The sequence below is a fragment of the Conger conger genome, chromosome 15 (assembly GCF_963514075.1).
Source record: "Conger conger chromosome 15, fConCon1.1, whole genome shotgun sequence".
In the NCBI taxonomy this organism is placed as follows: domain Eukaryota; kingdom Metazoa; phylum Chordata; class Actinopteri; order Anguilliformes; family Congridae; genus Conger; species Conger conger.
Genome location: NC_083774.1, coordinates 9190271 through 9210010, shown reverse-complemented (window position 1 = coordinate 9210010; position 19740 = coordinate 9190271). Strand labels below are relative to the sequence as shown.

The 19740-nt window shown below is 43.7% G+C and overlaps 1 protein-coding gene across 3 annotated transcripts in view; it reads right to left on the bottom strand.

The window, feature by feature from the left end:
• The window catches only part of adcy7 (adenylate cyclase 7), a 56660-nt gene extending 37172 nt beyond the window's left edge, over nt 1-19488 (bottom strand). For 2 of the 3 annotated variants that reach the window (XM_061221490.1, XM_061221491.1), the window contains exon 1: nt 19011-19487. The gene's annotated coding sequence lies outside the window, so the exon portion shown is untranslated. Of the gene's footprint in view, nt 1-19010 lie in introns of all 3 variants that reach the window. The other variant, XM_061221489.1, reaches the window with a different exon arrangement.
• Nucleotides 19489-19740: the final 252 nt, after the last annotated feature.

The window sequence follows — 19740 nt, the reverse complement described above, 5'->3', positions numbered from 1 at the left end:
TCTTCAAACAGCTGCCCAGTGACAGCATATTACTTTCTGCAGACCTCAGCAGCCTAAAATTCTCAAAAGTAAACGCAGAAGACTGAGCTCATTAGTGTTGAATGTGGAAGGTCATGGCCTCAGGTGTAATGACGGTAATTTTCCACCTGCAATAGTGTGCAAGTATGTGTAGTCAAGCAAAGAGGACCATCTGGTCATTGTGCATGTCGTCACACCAGTAATAACCGGCTCATTATAAATTAATTTACAATGACTTGTGCGTTTCAGCTTGTCAGACACGGTCGAGCTCCACAAATGTTACTTGAAACCATCAGCGCATTCATCCCATATACATATTTCCTCAGTAGATGGGGAATGTAATACAATTGAAAGCACTGACATCAATTGAATTCACAGAAATTCACAGAAATTCACAGAAATTCACAGAAATTCACAGAAATTCACATTTGCATACACTGCTGAGCGGCTTAAGTTATTTTTGCACGTTCCTCTATAGTGTGTGAGGAAACAAACTATAAAATGAAATGCAAATACTTTTTCGGGGGTGGTGCACTCAGATGGTACATAAAAGCTCTCTATTATACCCTGAATGCTTGGCATTACGACCACGGTAAAGGAAGCGTACTGGAAGAGCATCCTCATAAACTGCTCTCACTGCTATCTGTAGGAAACGCAGACAATGGAAGGCACATTATGGGCGTAGGGGTGGAACAATCTTTTGGGAAAACACTGGGCCAGTAGGTGGACCTCCAGCTGCTCGCCAGTTTCCTCCCTGTGTGTTTGGGATCATCCCAAGGTCTCAAACCCTTTCTCCTGTTTGGTATCTCTAGCTTTTTTTGCCGTGGTCTCTGTCACAGTGACATACAGATTACAAAAACTACTCACTCTCAGAAAAGACGCTATGTTGGCAGTGTGAAAAATAACAACGCATTGTTCACTAACGCTACTATTATGAACAAAATCATTAGCATCCATAATTGTTTTTGACAGTTGTTGCGGTTTAAATTGCCTGGAAATTGCCACTCTTCTCAATTAGAGTGTATTCATAGTACTGCTCATAGTGCTGTTCCCTCACTGGTAGGAGATTAAGCCCCGTTTTCCCTCCATAAATATATTTGACTAATTATCACAGGGTTTAGGCAAAGTTAGGCAGAACATAATGCTTGTGGTGTGGCTCACAAAACTATATTTTTTTTAAGCAAGCCTATTTTAAAGTCATGGAGTAAATGAACATTTGGAAATGTTTAAAAGCAAATGTAGAGCTTCTGTGTCCAGTGGCTACTGTATTGTACATACAATGACAGTGTCACAAATAAGACACAAAGTTTACGTGTGTTGAGTTGAGAAGTAAAAATCCAATGTTGTCAATCCAATCCCATGCGTGTCAGTACCAAGACAACCACCTCATTAGGTATGTCAGTAATGTAAGACGTAGTTTCCCATTGTCCAGCTGTATAACCCCTTTTTGCTTATTGCTCAAGGCCAGTTGAAGATTCTGGCCTGTGATATATTAGCTCAGCTCAGTCAGAAAATAGCAAGCAATGTCAGAGCACCTCATTTTAGATGACCTGTAAATATTCTTTAATATGAAAAAAATATGTATAAACCCTTCAATCCTTCATGTTTTTAAATCACAAGACTTGTGATCTTTTCTCCAATGTTCCTCAAATGTGGAATTTTCTTTTCTGAATTGTAGGCAAACACAATATACGTGGGTGTCTCGGTGGCGCAGCCTGTAGAGCACTGACCGCATGCTCATTGCGAGCCGTGACGTCGGTGATTTGAATCCGACCGTCTGACATTTGTCGCATGTCTTTCCCTCTCTCGCTCCCATTCTTCCTGTCTCTCTATACTATATACTGTCCAATAAAGCTGAAAAAGGCCTAAAAAATATCTTTAAAAAATACAAATATATATATTTATGCATACAGAAACATTGTACAAATGCAGACATGTGCAGGCACACACAAACTAAAAACAATTTGAAATCAGTGCAATATACTACAACTCCCACAACTTTGTTGATGTAAGAATCCATGAAACAGCAAGCATTTCCAGCTGTGAAGCATAGACCACGATCGAGCCCAGTGCCACTTTCGGGATAAATACTGATCGGAAATTTCTCCAAAAATCATTCTGACCCACTTCTGCCTGAGCAGTGGAGACCCGGCAGTCAGACACAGAACATGTCCCACCTCCTGCCATGCCATAGCACTGCCCCTGGCCTGGGAAACAGGCCTGTGATTATACACCAAACAGGCATAAAAGCACTGACGCTGTTCACTCATTCACACCATGTAAATCATGTGAGATTGAAGATGTTCGTCATTCTCCAGTGAAATCCCAGAGAGAGAGCGTGAGAGAAAGAGAGAGAGTGAGAGAGCACAAGAGAGCGAGAGAGCAAGCTACAGAGCAAGCAAGAGAGTGAGAGCTAGCAAGAGAGAGAGAAAAATATTGAGAGACAGAGAGAGAATGAGACAGAGAACAAGAGCGAGAGAGTGAGAGAAGACTCCCTGGTCCCTGGAGCTGATCTCAGGGTCTGGCGACAGACCAGGGGAGGCTTTCTCTGAAAAACACATCAAATGCTTCATATTCAATTTCATAGAGATAAAGGTCTGGTTTGTCTTGGTCAAGTCCCTGGAGCCAGTGATTTAATTTAGACTCGTAGCACTTCTATCATAATGAAAAGCATTATAAGCCTGGACCTGGGTAATATTTAGGAAGAAAAAAAAAAAACCTTAGCAACAAATTCATTTCCTCATTATCAATGCTCTGTGTACTCGATGGCTGATTCTAGCAATGGAAAATATAATTGAAAACCTTTAGTAACAAATCAGTGCTTCAGGGCTCTCTCCATATTTATTCATCTTTTTCTTTTTTTCTACTAAATCGGAAGACAGTATTTCATTCAGTCTTTTACAGGAGCCTAGTGCTGGCAGGAGTCTCAGTAATGTGCATCATAGTTCTGCCATACATCCCAGCAGCCCTCCCAAAACTGGAGGCCCGTCTGGCTGTCGACTCACTACTTACTTACTCCCGTGAGAAACCTTTTAACAAACTGACATCACAGTCCGTGGAAGGCACACCAGACATGACAGAGATGCTGCCCAGCTGTACACATCTCAAGAGCATCGCGTCAATCCAAGGACTGAGTCACTAACCTCCGCACAGTGAGGTCACGCACAGTTAACTCAGTAGACGGCAGTGGCTAAACACATCCATTGTGCCTCACACCATACTACCCAACGACCAAAGGGATGAGACACCGAGAAAGTGCTGAGCACAACCACATATGACGCAGTTCACTGTGTGCTTATTCCGCACTGAATGACCCTGGGAAGAGCAGAAAGAGCACAGGTCTCCAGCAATGCACCTCAAGCAGGTAGTTTACTTTTCTTCAAAGCTAGAAAATCCAGGTTCAGAAAGTAAAGGTTCTTCCCTAGTATTTCTTTCCAATCACCTGGATTTGACAACTACCATGGTTTCTCAGCCAAGAGGTAGAACAAATTAGTTAAATCAGCTGCCAGAGTTCAGGGGTGAAGAAACGCATTGGTATTTTTAACTTTCTGAACCTTCAACCTCCGCTTTTTTTCTTCTAGAGTATACCATTTCATTTAGTGCCAAAGGCAGCACTGTAAGTGCCAAATAATTAGCACATTGAATCAAGAAAGCAGACAACAGATGAATTACTGGTAGAACATTTTGAAAACATTAAAAAGCTCCCACACAGCAAGTGTGTAATCCTGTTCAAACACAGTCCATGAGAGAGCTGCATTCCTGGCCAGTTTTCCCACAACCTGCGGATACCCTGTGAATAATGGTGACACATCCAGATAAATGAGCTCCAGAGTGCTGCACTCGTCACCACGTCCCCCAAGAACAGTCAGGGATCAGCTGAATGAGAGACTATTCCTCTTTACTGAGCTCCCCAACCCTGTTCCTGGAGATCCTAAACTCCCATAGGTTTTCACTCCAACCCTAACAAAGCACACCTTATTCAACAGCTGTAGATCTCCTTGAGCTACTAAGTAGAATCAGGGGAACAATTTGGGTTGGAGTGAAAACATACAGGATGCTATATATCCGGGAAACAGGTTTGGGCAGCCTGGTGTATACAAAATCATGGCAAACAAAGAGTGAGAAAAAGTGATATGGGACAGTATGGGAGATCGATTAATTAGACGGTGCACTCAGGACCAAGCAGGTGAGGGGTTATCTGGGGAAATAAAAGAAAATAACAATAACAATTCCTGAGGCCTGTGTTCTTACAAGGCCACTTCTAGGAATCAAGGAGATGGGAATCCACATAGGTCATCCGCAAGCCATGGCCCGCAATCACACACAATTAAAGCCAACCTTTGCTATCTGCTCCCGGTTGTTTGAAGAGCCTGGTCACATGATCATCCCCTGCTTCTGGGCCCCTGAGCCCCCCCGCTCCAGTGCTCACGTTTCCGCCACACCGCCCCTCCGCGCTCCGCTCTCCAATGCGGCCCTTGTTTGCGCCGCTCGCAAGCAGAGGTTAGAGTTACAGTTGTGAGAAAGCTCCCTCTGTATTCACCGCAAATTTATGATGGAAGGATCCCAGGAGGGGGCATGGTCTCCGATTCACTGCACGGCAAAGAATGTCTGGAGAAACCGGCATCCTTCCTGGAGTTTCCGTAGCATAACACGGAGCGGCATAGCTGGCCGACTCTTTCCATGCCAGCCTCACGTTCCGCCAGCAACGCTGCCCAGCACGGCCTGGATCAGGAGAACATTCCACCATTTTTTTTTTAAATTAGCCGCAAGTTGAGCGTGAGGGCCCCACAAATGGGCACCTGTTGACATTTAAATTCTTCACAAGGGCACATTTGTGACAAGGGCTTGTTTACTATTACCAATGTGAAATACGCAACTCGTCCCGTCTGAGGCGACGGCATGGAGAGAGGCAGGGGCTGGCCATGACCCACAGGAGCCTGTAGCGCATTACATGATCCCCAGCTCCTGACATGGCTCCACAGTGGCGAACTCTCCCCCTGAAAGGCCACAAAGAGGACACGCCCGGATCTGCCTCCAGCCAGCAGTCCACATCCACAGGAATTTCCACCCTTCCCCTGGAATCTGCACTGCGGCAATGGCAGGGGCAATGACTCCATCAGCGACTGCCTGGTGTTAACGCATTACAATAACACAAGCGCGTACACGTGTGGATGGAATAAAACCCTCACAGTGTAGGGATTTCAGAGTGACAATGACACCACTCCACAGTTATCTTTTAGTAAGAGAAATGAACCTAGATCTGCTGCTACGAACGTGCTGGGAGCAGGCTGTCCGTCTCCCTGCTTCCAGACTCTATTGTTTCAACACAGAGTTAAGTGTAGAGCCGCCATTACAGTGAAATGTTTTATACTGCCTTCAGAAACCCAGGACTGTGGAACTTCATCTCGCAGACATTAAATGGCCAGTAAATGCGTCCTCTTACCACGCTATAACATTGTGATGCGATGACACTGCTTCAAAGTTACAACATTTTCCAGGCAGTTTCGTCAGCCCTGATCCTTGTCTTAACTTACTGAAATACCGTGAGTCAAGAGATTGATTTACAATTAAAACTGGGGTCGGCAGCAGTGATGATGTCATGGAAAGAGCATTGTGGCTCAGGGAAGTTCTTGTGGCTCTGCCCACCAACTAACTATTATCCTGAGAAGGAGCTGGCAGCACATTGTCCTTAAAGATGTTAGTACACACCAAACTGTGCTGCGTGTTTAAGAGGTCTCAAGCCTTCTGGGAAAAGAACTACCGTCACCCAGGCGGGAGGAGGAATGCTGTCAAATCTCCCATCTCCCAGGGCAACCAAGGTAGAGCCAATACCATCCCCACTATATTCAGCACAGTGAGCCTTCATCCCATTAACTGCCCCTTATACGGCACAGCAAAGCCCAGGATGGAGGAAGAGCTGGAACTGCATGAAAAAAGCTTCACGCACCCCTGTGTCCAGCACACGCCACCTATTCTGCTTCCCTCCCTTCTATCGCACACACCTTTAGCCTGCGCCTGTCTCCAAGAACTCGGTTGATCTAACCCCGTGTCGGGAGAGGTCAGTCCCGGTGAAAAGGAGAGCAAGAAGCCAAAGCGTCTGATCCTCCAGGCGCATCAGATAACGAGCCTGCGGTCCAGCCGTTCCTCTTTTCTTCAAGGAAAAGCCAGGAGCTTCATTCCGAGTGTGAGAAAACATGCTGAGGCAAAGCATGCCTACGTCACTGGAGCTTATTAGATACGTTCACACCTGGCACTCCACACAGCCGGTGGGTGAAACACTGCAGGCACTACAGAAGCCAAACACTCCTACTTGTGGATGGCAAGTGCTTTCCCTCCCAAGATGGTGGCAGCTGTGCTGGACTTTACTGAGAGGCGTCAGTTTATGAGCACTGTGCGCGATTTCTGGCATTAGTAAATACACACCCGCGGTTAAAGGGACATGATCCGTCTGTTTGGACGCCGTGAGCGGCAGAAGAATCAGACGGCAGGGCCGCTAGCGGTTTTACTCAGTCACGCACCAGCTGCCCCAGCTTTTAGCCCAGAGCACACTGACGCAGCGCAACAGATCCTAATCCAGGCAGGGCAATCTCAGTCCTGTTCAACGCCAAGGAGACAGCTGACTTCAGACTTCACCGGGTTGGTATGACGTTGGTGTCCTAAGAGGAGCAGGTCAAACCATGTACTCAAACCATGTTAACAAGCGTCTGGCTAAAACCACACCGCACAAATTTTACCATGTACCACCACACCCAAGATACAGCACTGGGTGTCCCCTAATAATGAACTGCCTTAGAGCTGAAACAGCCCAACAAGCTGCCATAGCCACGAGAGAGGCACACCCTGCTCTGACCCGTCACCTGATGCTCTTTACAAAAAAACATCTGAACCCAGCACTGCAGCTGGACCTCATGAAGCAGAGATTCCCAGGCCCAATCCAGGTTAACACTGTGCAGTGGACCGCAGACGATCAGCTGTTCGGCAGCAACATGGTGGCTGACAGTGACTGCGGACTTGCTTATTTGTGCCAGGACCCAAACATTAAATATTTTCCACATAGAAGTAAAAGGGCACTGAGCCTCATAAGCTGTGATAAATACTATACTGTACAAACACACAATCCTACTGACATATTACACAATATATTTCTCACATATACTGAACACCAGAGGTTACTGCATATGCTGGAGAAACGCTGTTGTAGATTAAATAAAGCTAAATACGGATAAAGTTTTGGAGACAAAGAGCCAATGAGAACGCATGTCCAGAAACAAACATTAATTAATCAGTGATTTGGAATTAAATATGGAGGCAGATGGATGGACAGAAAGGAGATGCAGGTTCATTGTGAAGCTCCACTATCTCTGTGGAAGAGATAAGCCTAACCAGCGCACAATGGCTGCTGTTGCAACTGGTCTAATCTGCGAGGCGCGGCTCGAGCAAACCACACACTGCCTCGTTTCCCTGGAGACACTTTGCTCATTTCTTTTTTCTGAACAAGTGTCATATCCGCAAGCACCCCTGTTTCACTCTCTCTCTCTCTCTCTCTCTCTCTGCATCCGCCCCCGTGCACTTCCTCCTCACGTATTCTTGCCGCTCTGAAACATGACAAGGCCAGCCAAGCCTCACCTCCCCACCATCTTCCTCTCGATGTGCAGCCATCAGACAGCTGAGTGAGGCGGATGGTGGGTCAGCAGAGCTACACTGCATAAACATCAAAATCCACTGGGCAAAGATCATAGTTCATATCTTAAACACAACAAACCAAATAACACAATATAGCATTTCATGCTATAGTCTCAATACTATACAATAACATGGGCTGACATTATTTATCACTCCTGGGGTGCATTGGTCCAAGTTGTGTCTACGTTTGATCCAGTGAAGCTGGCAAACCCAGCTTTAGCCAATAACATAATAAAACAAATTATTCTCTGCAATCACCAGAGCCACTTCAGCTACATCTATGCAGCATTCCTGTATTCAGACATCAGCAAGGTCACTGAATTCAGGCAGGTACAATAGAGAGTGTTCTCGCAATTTCCATCCAAGTGAGTGCACTGCTCGACGGTTTGCATGGTTCAAATATTAGGCTATTTGTTGTTTTTCTGTGAAGTAGAATTACTGCAATTGCCCAATTTTCCAAGCATTAGCACATTTTTGAGCTGGCCATCAGATGTCCATAAATATACACTCACTGAGCACTTTATTAGGTAGACCTGTACACCAGCTTGTTAATGCAAATATTTAATCAGCCATGTGATCTACGTGACTTTGACCGTGGAATGATTGTTGGTTGCAGAGAGGGTGGATTGAGTATCTCAGAAAATGCTGATCTCCTGCGATTTTCATGCACAACAGTCTATATAGTTTGCAGAGAGCAAAAAAACAAAAAACATGCAGTGAGCAGCAGTTCTGCAGGCAAAAATGAGTTGTTAATGAGATAGGGCAGAGGAGAAGGGCCAGGCAGGCTGAAGTTGACAGGAAGGTGACAGTAATGCAAATAGCCACACATTACAACATTGGTATGCAGAAGAGCGTCTCTGAACACACAACACATCTCTAAGTGGATAGGCTACAGAAGCAGAAGACCAACAAGCAAGAAAAAAAGAAGTCTAATAAATACCTAAAATGCTCAGTGACTGTATATTTGTATACTTGTTTTCCTCACAAAGTTGTGTCTGTCGGTGGATAAAACTGAGCACAGGTCATACCCCAGGTCATAGCCCAGGGCATCACAGACCTCACAAAGACCATACCAGAAACATAGGACACCCCAGAAAATGGAAAGATTCACAAGTGTGGCTGTTCCAGTTCTGTATAAATAACAGATTCAGGAAAACCAACAAGCTAAAGAAATGAAAGCTCACAGTAGAAATCAGAGAACTGATTTCAGAGAGAGCCGAGAGCGGTAGTCAGAACAATAAACAATAAAATAACAATAAATCTCTACGAACCTGGTCTGGCTTTCTCATCACCCACTGACCCCATACCCCACAACTGCCTGACACCAACTGTCTGACCACTATTTCACTGAACAGCACCCAAATCCATGGCTGCATCATCTTCTCAGTACTAAACCTGAAACGGCAGTGAAAGGCCCCCGTCACACCAGCAAAAACCAGCCTGCCACCGCCCAACTTCAGCAGGACCACACAACACACACAGCACCCTCAGCACACCCAAAGCATTCACAGATATCACTCACCAAACAGCAACCCAGCCCCAAAACACACCCCACCCCGCTCCCCAATTAGCCTGAGCCCCGGTGGCGATCCCGGCTTGCTCTCCCCGTTTGGGACGTCTAAGCGAAGGGGCGAGGGCACTGCCTTCCCCTGCAGTTTCGGTAGGCGAGAGCAGGATCCTCCACGGCACTTATCCACTCGGGGCGCTGTCATTAGCATTACGCAACACCCTTGATCCACGAGCACAAAGAGCGCTCCACAGAAAGAAAGAGACACTGAGAGAGAGAGAGAGAGAGAGAGAGAGAAGGGAAAAAACACCCACGCACACAGTGCAGTCGATAAGCCCAGAGCATAAACCCACTCCAGGAGACCCCAGTGCCCGCGGGTCGGAACGAGCAAAGTGTGTCCAGGGACTCTGGTGGCAGAGAAAGGCTGTGTGTTAGCCCTGCGATGGCCGCCAATCCAACGGCCGGCCAGCGAAAGGGACTGTGTGGGGGCTGTGGAGGCGGGGGGAGCACCTGGGAAACGGACCAATTAAGCAAACTATGAAGTAAAGAGCCCTTTTCATCGTCACACGGCTAAGTGCTCTGGAGCGCTGCAGCGTCAAGCCACTACACATGCCAGAAATTAACGGGAAAACTCTTCACCTAAGTCTCCCCGGCGTGGAGGACCCTAAAATGAGCATGTTCCACAGAAGAGTGCTTATGCGCACCTCATTAGGGCACCTTGAGAAAAAGTATTTTCACCAGCTACAGTGAAATATCATGACAAATGGCGTCAAACCCTGGCATTGCTGCCAATACGTTCAAAGCAACAGCAACACAACGATTTCTCTCTGCGCCTGTACATTTAGGCCGAAACTCATAATGAATCATAATGTGAACATAACTGAGGAACCAGATAACTGGAGGAACCATTTGTTCCCATTATTTTAATGACTGCAACTAACCAAAGCACAAAGGGAAAAATGAAAAGGCACTCAATTAAGACAAAAGGATCCAATCAACTCTGTGCATAAAATCTTCAGCCGTGTATAATTCCATTCGGTACACCCATCACAATCCAGCTCAGTTCATCCCAAGGATGTAGCTGCATGAGCCAGTTACACGGGTTATGGTTTATATGAAAACAGACACAGTGCTTTGAAAGAACTAATTGGGTCTCTATGTAGGGCAGTCCTGCCAGAAGCAGCCATACTCGCAAGAGAACTCAAAAGTGTGACGAATTTGGTGCCGACTGGACAGCTGTTTTTGTTTCGTGGGACTGCTTTTGCACCACTTTACCCAATTAAATTTTTGTCACTTGCATGAGCACCATCGCAATTTGTTTCATGAAGAAGTGTAATTTGGTTAGCGTGCGGTTAGCGTGTGGTGAGCTGATCTAAATAACTTTTTTTACTTGATTGCAGTCTTCTGAGTGTTTTCTGAGTTACGCATTCACTTTTTAGGTGTAGAATGAATTTGAGAACACACTTTAACAAGGTTTTGTTCAGTGGGTATCCTGATACCACCAGACTCCTAGTATAGGTGTGCGTACAGGAACTTTCATCAGCTCAGTGGGGTTTTACACCTGAACGTGATAAAAATTAGGTTGTACAGGTTCAGCCCCACATTGGGTGCCAATTGTTTTAAATAAATACATTTTTAAAAAAGGAAATAAATCACATGGTCAGTCGCAGCAGTTGTGTGGAATCCCAGGACACTTCTCCTCAGGCCCAGAACGATGTGAACGGAGGAGACTTGTGTGACAGTCTCAACCCGCACACCATCTTAAAAATGCATTAGGTTAACCGCCTGCTCTCCTCATTAAAACAGGACACAAAAGAATACTTATAAATGACCACCATCAGCAACTCCCCATATGCTCTCAGGGGCCAAATGCTGCCAGAACGGGCTTTTAAATGCAGCAGTGCTGATTAAGAGATTTAATTCATCGGCTTGATTATTCTGCTCGTGGACATGTAGGGGAAGAATAAGGTCTTTCATTTGGGCTTGTGCATATGAAGGCATCGCGGGCAGCAGGAACAGGTCTTCAGATCAGCGGTGACAGACAAGCACTGCAGAACTTCATTAACCGCACCTGCTGGCGTTGAGGCTCCAGACACTACGGACCCTCAGCCTGCCGTTTGGCTCTCTGCAGGAATGTGACCTTTGTTTGTTGTGGAGGCTTAATGTCATCGTCTCTTTCTGCTATGGAAATGTCATTAAACACCTCGGCAGACACACAGTAAAGCACGTCCGATTATCAATAGCTACAACTGTCAACAAGTTTCCCCACAGTCGCTGCTTTCTCCAATCATGCCTAAATATGAATAAACCTTTCGCTTATTTGCGTGGCAAAGACATCAGAAATACGCAACACGAAAGGTAATTAAGGCAATTTCTCACAAGGCTAAGTAACATGCAATCCCATTAATAATCACAAAACATCTCGGTGTCTTTGCAGCAGAGGCAAATTAATCTGTCATTCACCCGGCTAGGCGAAGCTCAAAGGGGGGACACTGTGTACAAAGGTCTGTATTCTGACCGCGAGCCAGAGCAGTAAGTGATGTTCGCAAGGTGTTCACCAAAGGGTGCTGACGTAGTAAGTCTTAAAATAGTCCTGACTTAGTGAAGGCCGGGTGTAGACAGATTCCTCTGGTGCAACAGCTATAATGCAAGCCTATGCCTAGGCAGACCTTTAGGATAATTATGTGTTCGTTTGTGGATTGTTTATGAATTCCAGCGCAAAGATGATTATTCGTCTAGGTCAATGAGGGTACACTGTATATTCAAAACAAGCCAGCATAATCTGATGCACACAGAATTATTATGTTTTAGGTTTGCCCTGTGTTTTTGGAGGGTGCAAATATGAATCCGCATGAAATTCAAAAATTAACACAGGAAATGACAAATAATTGCTATAGTCAAGGAGTTAAATGTGGTTAAGCATTATATGTGACAAACTACAGTGGGGTCCAAACATTTGGGCACCCCTGGTTTAAATGTCTGTTACAATGAATCTGTATGTGATCGAAAGGAAACCTTAACTCTAAATTGTGCAGTTGCACATGAGACCTTTCTGCAAATTCTAAAGCAAGATTGCTTTTTAATTTCATTTTTGACCATTTATAAATTATTTAAAAAAAGAAAAGGGCCTTGTGCAAAAGTTTGGGAGCCCTTTTGGATTATTTTTTGTTACTTTTTAAAAAGATTATTAATAAGGCCCAGACCCAGGTGACTTACTTGTTACAGTTTCAATGAGTCAGGTGAGTATAATACTAGGGCTGAACTTTTTATTCTGAAGTAACTCCATGCCTTCTAAAGCATCAGATCCAGCTCCAGCTCCAGTGGCTGTTCTGTCTAATGTTAATAACCATGGGTTCCTCTAAACTCTAAAGGATTTCAGAATGAAGATGGTTCATTTCCACCAAGAAGAAGGCTACAAAACTCTCTCAATGTTTCAAACTGCCTATTTCCACAGTCAGAAATATTATTAGAAAATGGAAGATAAATGGAACAGTTGAAGTGAAGGCAAGGTCTAAAAGTCCAATAAATATTTCAGATAGAGACCTGGTGAGAAACATTCAAAAGAACCCACACATCACTGCAAAAGAGCTACAAAAAAAAAAAGAGTTTCAAACACAGGTCTAGCTGTTCACAGGACAACAATACAACATACTTTAAAATACCTCCATGTCAGAGTTGCCAGAAAGAACAACCAACACAAAATTAAGTGTCTGAAGTATGCAAAAGAAAACATTGAGAAGCCTGAAGCCTTCCTTTACAAAAGCATTTTAACTGAGATCCACCTCTCCCCATCTGCACGCCTGTAACTGATGTTTGAAGGAGCAAGGACAATCCATTTGCCTAATTCACATTTTCTTGATTTCACTGTCTTCAGTTCTTTTTCTTGCCTCTTTTTCTAGCCTCTCACCCTTGGTTGGAGTGAGCAGTAGAATAAAAGAACAGGAAAAATAAGCAATTGGAATGACCCCTGAGTCTCACCACAGAGCGCTTACCATCTGTGGATTGAGGACATCCAGGACCTAATAAAGTACTGTACATACATTTTGTAGTGGTTAAACAGGCAAAAATGCAGAAAGATTCTTTTTTTTTTTTGTATGTTTGTCTTAATGCATATGCAATTTCAGCACTCCAAATATGTGGGAGGAATGAATGCTAAATGGATTGAGTCTATCAGTCATTTGTGGCCATTATTTAATGGAGATGGAAGGTGTAAACTTCACAGAAACGCATTTAATGGGTAAAGTGCTCTCAGAAGTATTCAACCTCTTGAACTCTTTCACAATTTGTCCTTTTACAACCTAAAATCTTAGCTGAAATATTCCCTCAACTCTCTTTCATCCTCGATTTTATGAAGCAAAAAGAAAAAAAAAATCAATTCAATGAAAGTCTCACATTTAACATTTTAAAAAGTATTCTGCACCCACTCCCCCGCACCCCATTTCTCCAAAGACATTTTCTCCAAACTCTGCAAATTTACATGGTGACCATTGGTGGTCAGACATTTCAGAAATCTTGATGGGATTTCAGTCTGGGTATTGGACAGGCCATTCCTTATAGTGTTTCTGCTTTTGGTCATTATCTCATTGGAACATTAATCTTCACTCTAAACACAGATCCCTGGCAGACTGCAACACGTTCTCCTCAAGGATTTGCCTGTATTTGGCTCAGTTCATCTTACCCTTTGATGGCAAAACACTTCCCTGTCCTTCCTGCTGAAAACAAACCCCACATTAAGATGCTTGGTGGAGGGGATGATGTTACCAGGGTGATGGGTGGGCTTGATTGCACCAAACACTGCTTTGCTTTCAGGCTAAAGAGCTCAACTTTAGTCTCATTAGACCACAACATCATCTTCCAAAAGGCTTCAAAGTCTGTCACATGGCTTCTGGCAAACTCCAGGTGTGATTTAATGGTTGCTTTTCTCAGAAGTGGCCACTCTCCAAAAGAGGACTAGTCTGTCAAACGCTGAAGAGACAGTTGATCTCTGGACAGTTTCTCCCATTTCAGTTTCTTGGCCTTTCACATCTCAGACCTCACTAAATTATATTATATTAGTGATGTATTATGCAATAATGCAAGTGAACATGGGTGGATTAAAAATCAACATCAGTGGACCGCATGAACATATTTTTTCCCCTCAAGAAAATGGAAGAACACCCAGGTTGCAAATACAAAATGGGTGATTATTTAAATTAAGTCCTTTTTTACATTACATTAATGCCATTTGGCAGACGCTCTTATCCAGAGCGACATACAGTTGATCAGACTAAGCAGGAGACAATCCTCCCCTGGAGAAATGCAGGGTTAAGGGCCTTGCTCAAGGGCCCAACGGCTGTGCGGATCTTATTGTGGCTACACCGGGAATTGAACCGCCGACCTTGCGTGTCCCAGTCATGTACCTTAACCACTACGCTACAGGCCGCCAAACCTTTTCAGGTTTTTAGTTAAAATATAATTCTGAAAACACCCAAATACTTTAATCCATTTTGATATTATATAGTTACATAAGTAGGAGTAACAGTGCCGACTGTCATCTTTAATTTGCAGGTATTTACATCCATAGTGGGCGACATGGTCTCAGGCGGTCAGAGCAGTCGTCGTCCCCCCCCCCCCCCCCCAATATAAATGCATTAATATGGTGGAAAATAGCAGTGCTATTGTTTGTGAGTGTGCTTTGTGTGCCATTGTCAGCTTCAAAGCCCTGGGTACTAATGCCATTGGACCTCTTACTTTCTCTATGGAAGTTCCTTACCCTCGGTGGTGAACAATGCAAAAGGAAATCCAGGGAGTTGCTGCACTGGTCTTTCCCAAAAGGTTATCTTCACTCCACCCACCAAGCTAATAGCTGTTTGACCTTAGATATACAGAGATAAGAGCTTGCCAAGCCATCATTTTAAAAAAAATAGATCTGATGCTTTCATAGCCTAAAAGCATTCAACATTAATGGTGCATTATTTGATGATTTGAACCAGGAGGCTGACTGGTAAGACAAAGCTTACTGGAACCCAACCTACTTCAGAGACAATAGTGTAAGAAACTCCAGTAAGCAGTAACTTAAATAAAAAAGAGTCCACAGAACAGATAGCCTATATACTTAGTGGAGGCGATGCATGAGTCTCATTGTGCTCAACACGGGGATGGAGGATTTGTGAGCCTGGGACCCACTAGCCTGCAATGGGAGTTAATGGGTCAGATTAGTCCAGCCTCTGCTCCCAGGGATTAACAGCATTGTGTTTCAGAGCGTGCACCATCCGGCCAGCGACACTGTCAGCGAGTCGCGGAGCGTGAGCGTGAGTGTGAGTGAGAGTGAGAGCGAGACTGGCACTCTGACCCTGTGGCCATACACACATCCTCTCTGCCCTCTCCAGCTGAAGCCCGTCAGTCACATGACCTTGTATTGAGCATTTCAAGTGCGCAAGCGGCACATTGCTGGAAGGTGAGGTAACCGCTCTCTTGCAACGTGCAGAAACAGCCCGACAACAAACATTTGAATGAACGCCCGCACATGGCACCAATGTCAGCAATTCTGAAAAGAGCAGACATTTTGTGTCATCGGCAAGTAAAAAGGTGCTATAAAACTAGCCGTTTCTTTCCAAAAGTCTTGCAGATGCATCACTTGAATTCAAATTAAACTGGGAGGATTTAAGGAGCCCTGTGGGTGGATGGGCAGGAAGCTACGCCCTGGAAAGAACAGCATTCCAGCAGGGCTGTGCGGTGCGGAGATGCAAGAGGCCATCATCTCGCCCCTCTCACAGGAGAGAGAGAGAGAGGAAGGAAGTGTTTAACACCCGGGAGAGCCTACTGTGCACACCCATTCCTTATTCACAGGGAGGAATTAAGGAGCAGAGCAACTCACCCAGCCTGCGAGCGGGCGCTGTCCTCATTCGCCTTTTGTTCTACCATAACAAACTGTTAAACTGTTTTTCAAAAAGGGGAATAACAAAGCATTACGCTACGGGAGGGATAACACTATTGTGGGGTGTAGGGCATCTTCTTGGCCACAGAAGCAGCGCAAATATGTTGTTATATCCCTCATATGTCTCATGATCGTTTCCACAAACTGCCATTCAATACACAAGTTCCCTTGTGCCTCTAATGGTTCCCCCTAAATACCTGAATAGCACATTTGTAATGTCAGAGAAGCATCACGCTCTAAACAACTAATGGTTCACATTTCCACACACACACCACGAAGAAAAGACATCTGCAGCACTACATGAGCTTATAAGCTTGATGTACAAGCACAATACCAAAACAAATGATATGGATGGATGGATGGGTGGATGGGTGGATGGGTGGGTGGGTGGGGGCAACAATTTGTCTTGCAAGTTTACCCGTAACATAACAGCGCAAAACAGTCACTGATAAATATTATAATTTTATTTGAATTGAAATATGCCTATGTAACGATTTCAACCCTAGCTCTCTCCAAGCCAATGATCTTTCCAGTCTGTGGATTAATAATAGACCTGCTGTCTGCAGTTTTTAAATCAGCTCTTCCATCTTATTTTAATGAAAATCAGCAGTCTGTGATAAATACTCCTTGTGCAGTAGAGTATGTGTTGGAACAGTCCCTAAGTTTACAACAAGCAAAATACACTTTAATTGGAGTGATCCACGTTTTCAATTGGCAAAAGTCGATATTGTATGCCTCCAATATGAAATAATTCATTCATCACGTCATTAATCATGTCTCTGCTGATCGTCAACCAGTTGCCGAACGTGGAGTATCTACAGGTACACCTGTAGGATGACTACCTAAATTCAGCTTGACAGCCCTAATGGTCACATACATTCAGATATACGCCAGGGGCCTGTATCAAGAAGCAGCTAGTAAAAAATTTAAAATTTAAATAAAAGAAGGAGAAGCACAGTAAAACTCAGAACAGAACTTTTTACTTAAGTCTATGTCCCAGATTTGGGAGGGTTCCAGGTTCAGTTATCCAGTTAATTTGGCAATCCTGCTTTGTGATATAGGCCCCAGGTCCTGACCATGTACTGTGCTGTATGAGGATATTGGATGTCTGTAGTGAAGCCACTGTACAATGTACTGAAGGTACTGTGCCAGGTAACATTTGGTGTAATAAATAGTACTGTGTTTAGTGTTTGGACAATTCTGACTGAACACTTTCAGCTAAAATAAAACGCATGCAGTAAGTCTACACACTGGACTAATAGGGTTCATTTAACGGTGAGAATTCAGTTGTAAGCTATGACGGGGAGCATGAACACTGCAAATCTAATAATAATACAAGATGGGTTAATAACAGGGTTTTGAGCCTCTGGTGTCTTTGTCTTTCGTCAGCAAATTTCTTAAGCACAAGCAGGCTACAGTTTGAATGTCTAACCGTTGTAGAAGGAACGAGTTGATGCTACTGTAGACCTGACAGCATAGCATTGTTCTTTATTTTTAACTAGAATAGCGACATAATTGGCTATAAAACCCTGCCTTCGAGTACATTGCACTAGAGAAGAAGGTTTTTTTTTTTTTTTAATTTTTTTTAAAGATCCTATGTTTCTGACGTCACATAGGTGATAACACTTACAGAAACCGAGGACACGGAAAGAAACGGTGATAATAAAGCGATAACGTTCCTCAACAAAACAAGGGCCACCTGAACTGAGGCAGCACACAATGGGCTACATCAAATAACATTTCGTCGAAACAACTGTAGCCTATACATTTCGGAGTCCTACTGATAAAAAGCCTGGCAAAGAATATCCGATGAAATTGCGCCCTTCATAGGATAAATCAATACATATGAACTGCCGCCAAAGCATAAGCTTATAGCAACCCCCTAAGATACAATTCCCGCCAGTCGCCATCCTGACTAATATCTGTCTGTCTTTCCGCAAACTAACTGCAGCTCAAAGTAGAGTCATTGCTGTAGTCTAATATATCGAAGCATTGACTTATGAAGTTACTTATTTAATTTCACAGTCATCTCAAGCAGATATCACATTGTATAGTACATATGTGTCTGGAGGAAAGTGACAAGTTGTTATATTTTAATTTTAAACTTTAAAATCTAAACAACCGGAAATATTGTTCGAAGCTATCCATTCATATCACTAGCTCCACTCGAGCTACAGTCTATAGGCTACGCAGTAAGTAAATTTCTACGAAAATTACAGAAATTACATACCAATAAATAATGTATTTTTATTCGATATAAATTGGCTGGATAAAATGTAGATAGTCTATTATAAAATATATTGTCAGACAAATTAGAACATTCCTCATAGGTTAACCGGAAAGTAACCTATTCTTTATGAGCTTTATGAGCTATTCAACGTTACATACAGGCAAGCTATAGTAGTATACAGTTTTGATGCCTTGTGATAACGTTGGCTATGGGGGTCCAGTTCGTTCAAAGCTTGAAGGAATTAGCGTTAGGGCAAACGAGAGAAAATATATCAGGAGATTAACGTTACATTTTAGAACACACACGTAGAAATAGCTATGGTCTAAATGTTTCTTGTTTCTTGCTTTTTTGTTTGTTTATTCTACTCAGTTGACAGCTCTGCAACGTAGCTAGTGCTTCATCAATAGAACAGCCTTTATTTACAATTCAGCAAAACGGTCTAAAGCGAAGTGGAAAAATTCTTCTAATATTTTCAGTCTTGAAATTTGAAGTTTGCGGAAAACACTGGCTATTTCCAGCTAACCTAAATTTAATTGGTGACAGTAGAAAGTCGAGATTAAGTTTTAAAATGGAACGTTAGTCATTTCTAACTAGTAGTAGGATGCAAACATACGGTTTAGCTTAAAATACCCTAAAATAAGTATTTTAATTCTCACCTGTTGGGCAACCTAGATGCTGGGACGTAGCGAGGACACTTTGCAACCTCCATTAAAAGGCTCTGTCTCGGCACAGGATATCGTCAGCGCGTGGTTGTAAATGTGTCTTCTGTGGCTATTCCCTTCAAGGTTCGAAGATATTTGTTTTCATTCAGTGTGTAGGCTGCAGTCCAGTAATCCTACTCGTTTTAACTCTCCCCTCTCTTGCTCTCCAAATAAAAGGTGCGCACCCTTTGTGCGCTGCCGAAAGAAGGGCTCACGCTCTCTCCCAATTGCGGAAACGAACAGTTGAGCCTTTACGAAATTGCATCGCATGGAAACCCTCGGAAAGCTAGTGAAGTCCAATCCATCATAGTTGTCAACAGTGTTCGCGTTCAAGCACGCACTTTGGGCTAGATTTTCTTCTTTTGCACTTAAAACGAAACACGCTCTATGTGACGATCGGTTTATCGAAGGGTTAGGCTACTTGGATATTTAGTTACCATCTTAAACCAAATTATGTCAGAAATGGCTATTCAACCTAATTGATGAAAGTGTGGCCACCAAAACTGACAATTTGGTAGATATTGAAGCGTTCAAAGATAACAAGCCAAACCTGCAATGCGTTAATTTGATGAAGGGGGAAAATATGGAAGAGCTTAAACACATTCACATTAAACAATACAACATGAGCATATATTAATTCACCTCGGCCTTTAATTTGATCGGTTAAAAACATGCATCTCTTTTT